Below are 8,535 nucleotides of genomic sequence, written 5' to 3'. Positions count from 1 at the left end.
CCCCCTCTGCACCTCCCCCAAGTAGGTTGGAGGCAAAACGCGCGTCATGACAGGTCCTCCGAATTAGGCCCTAGTGTAGTAATGGCTCTACACAAGCATAGATCTTCACTTGCAAAGCAGCAAATAGAAGCCTGCATCCAAACAAAGACAAAAAGAGACCCTAGAACCTCAACAGGCCAATCTGGCCATCAAGGGCAAAAAGGCCACACCACGAGAATACAAATACATTGTGTTCGGACTATGTCTAGTCAGAGAAAAATGCACATCAGCAAGCTACGAATGCGAAGATGACTAGACATGACACTCTTGACAAGACCAGTACTGCACAGACGACCCAAGACATCGGTGGAGAATCCACATCTAGTCGTGCACTTGGGGACTCAAGGGCATTTGTTAGAAGGCTTAAATTTACAAGCCAAGACCCGAAAGACGAAGAAATAATAGCACCTGCTTATCTTAGGGTCAAACTCACCGCGAAAAGAGAGCATACTATCGATGCTCTGATTGATGAAGGAGCAGATTTTGATATCTTGACCTATGAGGCATGGACCCTACTAGGCCAACCAGAGCTCGCACCAACTAATGCAACTCTTAGCCCTTATGGGGGACACCCACAAGCACTCATAGGGAAGTGTAAAATCCTTGCAAAAATTGAAACTGAAAGCTTGCCTATCCTATTTCATGTTCCTCCAAATAGTGCTAATTACGGGAAGGAAACCCTCCTAGGAAGACCCTTCAAAAGGGAAACCAAGTGTGAGGTTGACTATATAGCATAGAGGATACACCTAAGACTATCGGGTGTGAGGATAGTCACAACCTTTAGCAAGGATGACCTCATCGAACCTCGAGGGAAAGGCAAGTAAGGTGCTAACATAACAGTCAAGCCTACTAACGAAAGCAAGGACTTGTTAGAAGAGCTGATACAAGCACAGGTCGAACAACGAGAACCAGTGAGTGAGGCCATGCCTAAAATAAGAAGGTCAAGGGACAATGCCAAGGACGGGCTTTGGACTTACAAATATCGTAGAAGACCCCAAAAGAAGCCCAAGCCTTATAGACGAAGGCATCGATGGAGGGTCAGCACAACGCCGCGATGGATATCCAAAGCGTTGCTATGTGCTCAAGGGCATTACGCAGGTAACCGATGGATTTGGGTACCAAAACCCCCTCTAAACCACCTCTATCAGCTGAAGGCCAGATTGCATCAAAAGCAATGAAGCACAGGAGAAAATCCAAGAGAAACTCCAGGTCTCGAGGCAAGAAACCAAACATGAGTGTTCGAAAGAAAGAGCCTCAACCTAGCATGCTTAATAAGTAGATATCATATGTAACCATTGAGCATGCACAAAAGCCATTAGTGCCCAAAAAGCCTTTAATTTCCCGAGAGGATAACATGCATCATAGGCACAACGTTGCTCATGGCAAGGCTGATCGCTCAACAAAGTAAATGGCACAATCGTCTAATAGCCTCGAGCAAATCATTCAGCCAGTGCCAAGTCCACCTAAGAGTCCTACACTCTCTTTTTCCAAATGGACACACGAAGCACAGTAGTGGTCTTCAAGGGCGGCTACTCACTCCCAATCTCTTTCTCCATCTAATCTTCCAAATGTCCAAGAGGTGGGACATGACACTAGTCGTAGCTCCCGGCCCAAGGAGATGCATGTGCAACCTAATGGGACTAGATCAACTCATGCTTGATCTACACATATGAATGCTCAAAGGGCAACAAAAGACATGACCACTTCCGATCGCCCTAGGGACCTCACACCGCAATCCACTAAGAGTAGACAGCCCACTGGACTAGCCGCTACTACTTCCAATCAGGGATCACAGCAGTCATAGCCCTTGGCCGTGACAATGCCCCTTACGAAACGTGTCCTTAGTAGTCTACCTATGGAGGAGGTGTCGCAACCAACTTCCTTGACAACTCCAGCAGTTCCAAAGTGCCTAAAGCCTAGGCTGGAGGAGTTAAACACAAGGGAATTGGCTGAAGAGCTAGACTCTCCAAAAAGGGAGGCAGTTGTACTCTCACAACCTAGCGAGGCTATACAGCAGGCCACGGCTATGTCCCATGAGGACACACTAGAGAGAGAGAATGCTGAGGCCCAACCAAGCACATCAACGTTTGACCTAGTCCAAGGTCCTGAGCCGTTGAGAGATGCACCTTCACTGACCAAGAAAAAGAGGAGAAAACAACGAAAACAACAGCAGTTACATGTGGTTGTGGACCCCAAGAACATGGACACCGAGAGTGCTGGAGAGCTGAGGAATAAAGCATCGAGTCCATCCACCAATGACCCCATTGATGCCTCTCCTAATAGCGGTGAAACCTCAGACACATCCGTGTGCTCTGGAAAATCAAAGTTGGCATCAATGGCTACTTGTAACACTCAATCCACCGACAACAGAACTCACATTGACCAATTAAGAGTGAATACAACGCTGTCACAACAGGGTGACAAATTTATACCAGTCACATCCAAGGAGAACCATGACGCAATGAAAAAGCCTCAAGAGAAACATGAAAACCCCATGAGCATAAGAAATCCTAGCGTTGGCCAAACTTGCTCGTCTAGGCCTGAGCCCCCAGCTACGCTAAAGCCCAGGCAAACTCCTAGAACCTTGCATGAGATAGCAACCGAGCAAGCCCTCGTTGAACATAGAAGTGTCACAGAATGCTTAACTAAGTTGGATGCTAAGCTCAAAGCGTTCGCACGTGTCTATGTCCTGGCAGACATGGGCGCATTCCCTAGAGAGCAGCTTGAAGAATACTTGCCATTTTCCTTATCCTAGGAAGAGCAAGAATATCTTAACGAGCACTATAACAAGCTCTTGTATGAACACATGAGACTCTCTCTGACGAGGAAGCCGAAACTGCGCTTAACTGTCACATTCAATGATGTGCTCTGCCAACCAAATCTCTTAGAGATAGAACAACTAAAGTGACTATCAGAGGGTCGAAGTCAATTTGAACAATGTTGGTGTGAAAACCACGTTGCAATGGCCGAACTAGGAGCCTAGATCATGCAGTCTCAGAGGAGCGATTGGCCAAATGGAGGTCTCAACGAGACCCAACCTATGTGGCACCAACTTCCCTTCGAGTGCTGACTACCATTCGGGGTATGGACTTAGTTGAAACTAGCCAAGAGAACTCTCTGTCTGATAAGGTTCTCACTGAGGAGGAGTTATATGTTGCCAATAGACTTGGACAAGGTTCCATGCTGCTCGATGTTGCAAAATATCTATCGCTATTGAGTAAGCTGCCACGAGTACTAGATACGTGTACCATGCTCCAATACAATCCGGAGTTCTACAATTGGCTTTTATCCTCGTGAAGTGACATGGATTCATGGATATGTATATAAATAAACAATGACTCACACAAGCAATAATAGTCAAGCGCAGGGAGAAGAGTTGGGTTCAACAGGCTAAGCTCCTCAGGTCCCCCTACGTGGAAGACATGGAGCACCCAAAGCAGCTGGCTTGCAAAGACACTCTCCGCTGTCAAAGGAAACATGCAGCACAAGCTCCTCCGCCGGTGCGCTACGTGCCTACCCTCAAAAGGTATGCAAAGAAACGAGGTCCCAAGCAACACCATCCCGGACATAGGCCGAAGAATCCCCAGGCCAGGGGAGTAGAAGCTCAAAGAAGCACACAAGGTGTTGCAACACTGATTGTGCAAGCCCCCAACAGATGCTCGGGCACCAGGTGCTCAAAGGGAGAAAGGGCAGTTCGAGCCAAGGAAGAATTCGATGCATTGTTCAAAAGCATTTTGGAAACGATTGTGGCCAGATACTACACCATTCAGGTCCCGACCGACATCTTCCTTGCCCAACCTCACAGGAGCCCCTTACCAGTAGAGCCTGAGTCACTTGACCACCCAGAATCACCCCGCCTCGTGCAAATCGAGTAGCCCCTATGATATACAAGCAACTTAGCAAAGGCCATCCTGCCATAACTTTTTGTCTTTTAATGGTTAAGGGGGCAAGCTCCCCACTTGTACACACTTCCCTTACCTATTGCTAATATATGCCACGTCTTTAACAAGAACTGGAATAGGCATCACAATCAACATCATAGGATTTTGAAAAAGTTATATCTTGACATGATTGCATTTGTTCGTTGTACTTGACGCATGTGACTTGCATATACTCTCATGAAGTGACAAGTGGATATGCAGGATGACACAGGTCTTCGTGCAAACATGTTCAATGCCCGATCAACGCAGGACCATCGACCCCACAAAGAGCCGCGACAAAGCCACGCTACCGAAAGCGAAAATCACCCTTGCCAACTGCCCACATCGCGTGGCCCAAAGCATAGTCATGGGCTACGCTCTCTTTCTGGGTCAAGCTCTATAGTTGGCTTACGGCAATTGTTACCTCAATTGTACCAACATCACGTGTCGCAAAGAGGTTTGCAATATCTCAAGTGTATCTCCCCATCTCAACAACCGCTTCTCTAACAACAAGGCTAGGGTACAATCATCACTGTAATATCCATTTTCTGAGCCCTCGAAGCTTGACATTTCCCAACCCATTGAAAGGCTGATAGCCTCAACATATTGCAATGGCTGTACTCAGGCAGAAAAGAGAAGAGAAAGAAAGAAAGAAAAAAGCATAAGAAAAAGAAAAAAGAAAAAAAGGAGGAGAAAAAAAAATAGAAAATGAAAAAAGCAAAGAAAAGAACGAAAAGATAAGAAGCACCCACCATCACAACACAGCACCTAGGGGTCCTCAAATTAGGTGCGTCCAGTGACCTTGGTCGGCTAGCTCTGCCCCTAATCCCCTAGCCCCTTAACATCACCCACAATTGTTCAGGGCACACCCAGGGCAGGACATACCTAGGGAGCTTGTCTCGCCTATGATTAGACCTGTCACCCCGACCCATTCACATGATTCCCTCTTGCACTCTGCCTTAATACCATTGCAATCAATTGTGGTAAGCACCGCATGAAAGGCCATGAGAAGTACACTATCCTCATCACGTAGGTCCAATAGCTACCACCTACCGATCGTGCAGTGTCCCTATGTTCAATGATGTTAGGTTGTGCAGTCACATTGCAAAGGATGCCGCAGACACCTTCATGTGTACTTCTTCTCAACATGGACAACTTTGCTTCATCCACACATCGTTATGAGAAACCAGCCCGCGGTCTTCTAACTATGTAATATCTAAGTATGCACGAGCACTCACATAATATATGTACCAAAATATATACATAGTTTGGGTCCTCAAGTGTAGGACAATACTCTCAACTTGCTTAGAGTTCGACCTGTCTCCCAAACTAATTAAACTATGTCTTGTGCACGATAGAGAAGACTAGCACTACCCCTAGGGAGAGACCACTTAGGAGAGGTTTTCAATTGCAGGTATTGAAGACTCCAATGAAGGTGTCGTTCACTCTTCATCGACACTCAACTCTGAATTTCTATCCTTTATCATCCTGCAAGCCCGCCAAGAATCGTCATGTGCAGAATCCCCAACAAACCGCCACTTGTACTCCATCAGTGCAATCCCCACAAAGAATAGCCCTCCCACCAACTACCTAAACCATCAATGTGCCCCCAACGACCTTCCTCGCCACCACTACCAACACCCCTCCACGATAACCACAGACGTCCTTGCCACCCATGTCTTCGGTGCATGCTAAAGCCTGTTACCTACGACGGTGAGTGCCATGGGACTGACACTCGTCTAGGAGGGAGGTAATGTTAACCCTCAAACGACCAAAGGTGGAAAATCCAAAAAAGCTAAAGCACAAGACAAAGGCCAAGGCAACGTGAAATGGAAGACAAAGACGCACAGGGAGAAAAGTCCTAAATAAGGGAGAAAGGCCCACAAGGAAAAGCGCAAGTCAATACTTTTGTAAAAGAGCGTAAGCGCATCATGGTTTAATTCAAGGAGCGCCGGGCTCCGGCTCTCACCCGTGCAATTTGTAAATGTAGACGGGCGGTGGAAAGGAAGCTAGGAAGATAGAAGGACAATGGGGAAAAGGGCCTAGGCCACGGCGGGCCATGTAAAAAAGGGGATAAGGGGATGACCACCCAAAAGGGATTTAGGGTTTTGTATATAAAGTTGAAAAGTGAATGAGAAGCTCATTCTTGTGTGTGGCCAAAAGTGGCTCTCCTCTTCTTCTTCTTCTTCTTCTTCTTCTTCTTGCTTGCTTGAGCTTGTGCTTGAGAGAGGGAGTGTGAGAGTGTGAGGGAGTGAGTGTGTGAGGGTGAGGGACCGTGGAGGAGAAGCTCTCCATCTTCTCCTCTCTTCTTCTCTTCTCTTCTCTTCTATTGTCTTGCTCGCGGCAATGGAGCTTGGAGCGTGGAGCTTGAGGATGGAGCTTGCTTGAAGCTTGCACTTGGATCATGGAGCTACCGAACTGTGCGAGAGAGGAGGTAACTCGATCGGTATGGAGGTAAGCTCACTACACCCGTAGATATGGATGGCACGTCGGCTATGTGAGAGGTAGCCATTAGTGCTCGGCTTGGTATGCTCGAACAATAAGCGGTCCGTGGGTCTTGGCGGTTTAGCAAAAGCTCCCACACCTTTCTATATTGAAGCAACACCCCTTATTTGATAAGCCCTTATAGAAGAGAAACTTCATGTTGCAAGTCACCTTAAAGGCCCAAACTTATTAGCACACACAATGATCTATCTTTACAAACTGCTATGCCAACCATTTGACTTAGACACAATTACAAAGCTCCAATTCAATCCCAAATTTTTTTAGCATTGGCTACCACAAACCACAATGTCAACAACCACTCCTTAATGGGCTAAACCCTCATACAAACAAAAATTATCCAATCATTCAACAAACAATAAATTTGAAAACCAAAATAAATAGACACACACAATAAACCAACCAAGTTTCTAGCTAGGAAGCCGCTTATTATCATTGAGAAGGAGGGAGAGAACCATTGAATTGAATGATGAGTTGTATTCAAAAAGTTTGTAGAATTGTATGTTGAGCTATATTCATAAAGTTTTTAGCCTATTGGGCAAGGAGAGAGTAGATAGTTAATAGAGTAACACTCATACCACAACTTGTAAAAATCACCTTAGGAGTATCAAATAAGGAAGGGAACTATAAAGGACCAATGAGAACTCTTATTGTCTTACAAAAATGGAAAATTTTACTAGACCTCACAATCACACAGTCACTTTAGTGCTATCATGGAGGAGGAGTTGCGCACAACTCAAATCATCCATCACATGTTCACTTCCAATAAACCTCACTCTTTCATAATTAGGATCCCCAAACACCTCATGGAAGACATATTTACTGAAGAGATTATAACCAAAGATCTAAACAATCTCTACCTAGGATTTCATGAAGCCATTGTTAAGATAAAGATAGTACTCGCTCAAGCTTCTAATGCGACCTTCCCCGAGCCAAAAGGGATGGTCACTAGCTTTGCAAGTGCACACACTAGGGTGATCAACATAGAATTAGGACTCTCTGTTAATACACCACCTGCCCTAGGAATTTTCACACCACCAGGAAAATTCATTACTTCTAGAGACACAACATAGGAACAATCACACAAACAAGAGGATCTAGGAAACAGAGAGAGAAAGAAAAAGAACAAAGAGAACAAGCTAAGAAAAGACAAAGAGAGCAAGAAAAATAGAAAAGAAGAAGTCAAACATCCAGTAAGACACAAAGTAGCCAAACGGGGAAGAAGAGAAGTAGAGGAGAAAGTAAAGAAAGTCCATCTACCTTAGGCTCTAATGAAGAAGATACCTAAAGGAAACCAACAACTTGTGCTACAAAAAGAAAGAGAAAGGAGGCAAAAATTATAGAAGCCAAGATAAAGAAACATGCTAAGGATATTCAAAATATCATTTTTCAATCATTTGTTAATGTAGAGACAAGCACAAGCTCAACCGTCAAGACCCATGGATCGCTTATTGTTCAAGCATTTCAAGCAAGCACTAATGACTACCTCTCACATAGCCAATGCGCTATCCCTCTCTACGAGTGTAGTGGGCTTACCTTGATGCCCAATTGAGTTGCTTCCTCTCTTAAGCACTCCGATAGCTCCACGATTCATGATGCGAACTCAAGCATCCTCAAGCCTCTTCCTCCAAGCTCCATCCTCCATAGCCCTGTGCGAGACAAGAGAGAAGAAGAGAAGAGAAGAAGAAGAGAGGAGAAGGTGGAGATCTTCACCTCCAAGATCCCTCACTCTCACAAGCTCACTCCCTCACTCCCTCACACTCCCTCCCTCAAGCACTCACAAGCAAGCAAGCGAAGAGAAGGAGAGAAGAAGAAGAGTCCACTTTTCCACACACCAAAGAATGAGCTCTCATTCACTTTTTGAACTTTATATACAAAGTTCTAAATCCCATTTGGGTGGTCATCCCCTTTTTACATGGCCGATCATAGCCTAGGTCCTTTTTTCCATTGTCCTCCTATCTTCTTAGCTTCCTTCTTACCGCCCATCTACATTTACAATTTGCATAGGTCAAAGCCCGCACTCTTAAAATAAATCATGATGCGCTTTGCGCTCTTTTACAGAAGTATTGACTTG

Source organism: Lygodium microphyllum, chromosome 19 (assembly GCF_053477565.2).
Source record: "Lygodium microphyllum isolate KBCC chromosome 19, Lygodium_microphyllum_v1.1.10, whole genome shotgun sequence".
In the NCBI taxonomy this organism is placed as follows: domain Eukaryota; kingdom Viridiplantae; phylum Streptophyta; class Polypodiopsida; order Schizaeales; family Lygodiaceae; genus Lygodium; species Lygodium microphyllum.
The sequence above is the reverse complement of the archived record's forward strand: the minus strand, read 5'-3'. Positions refer to the sequence as shown.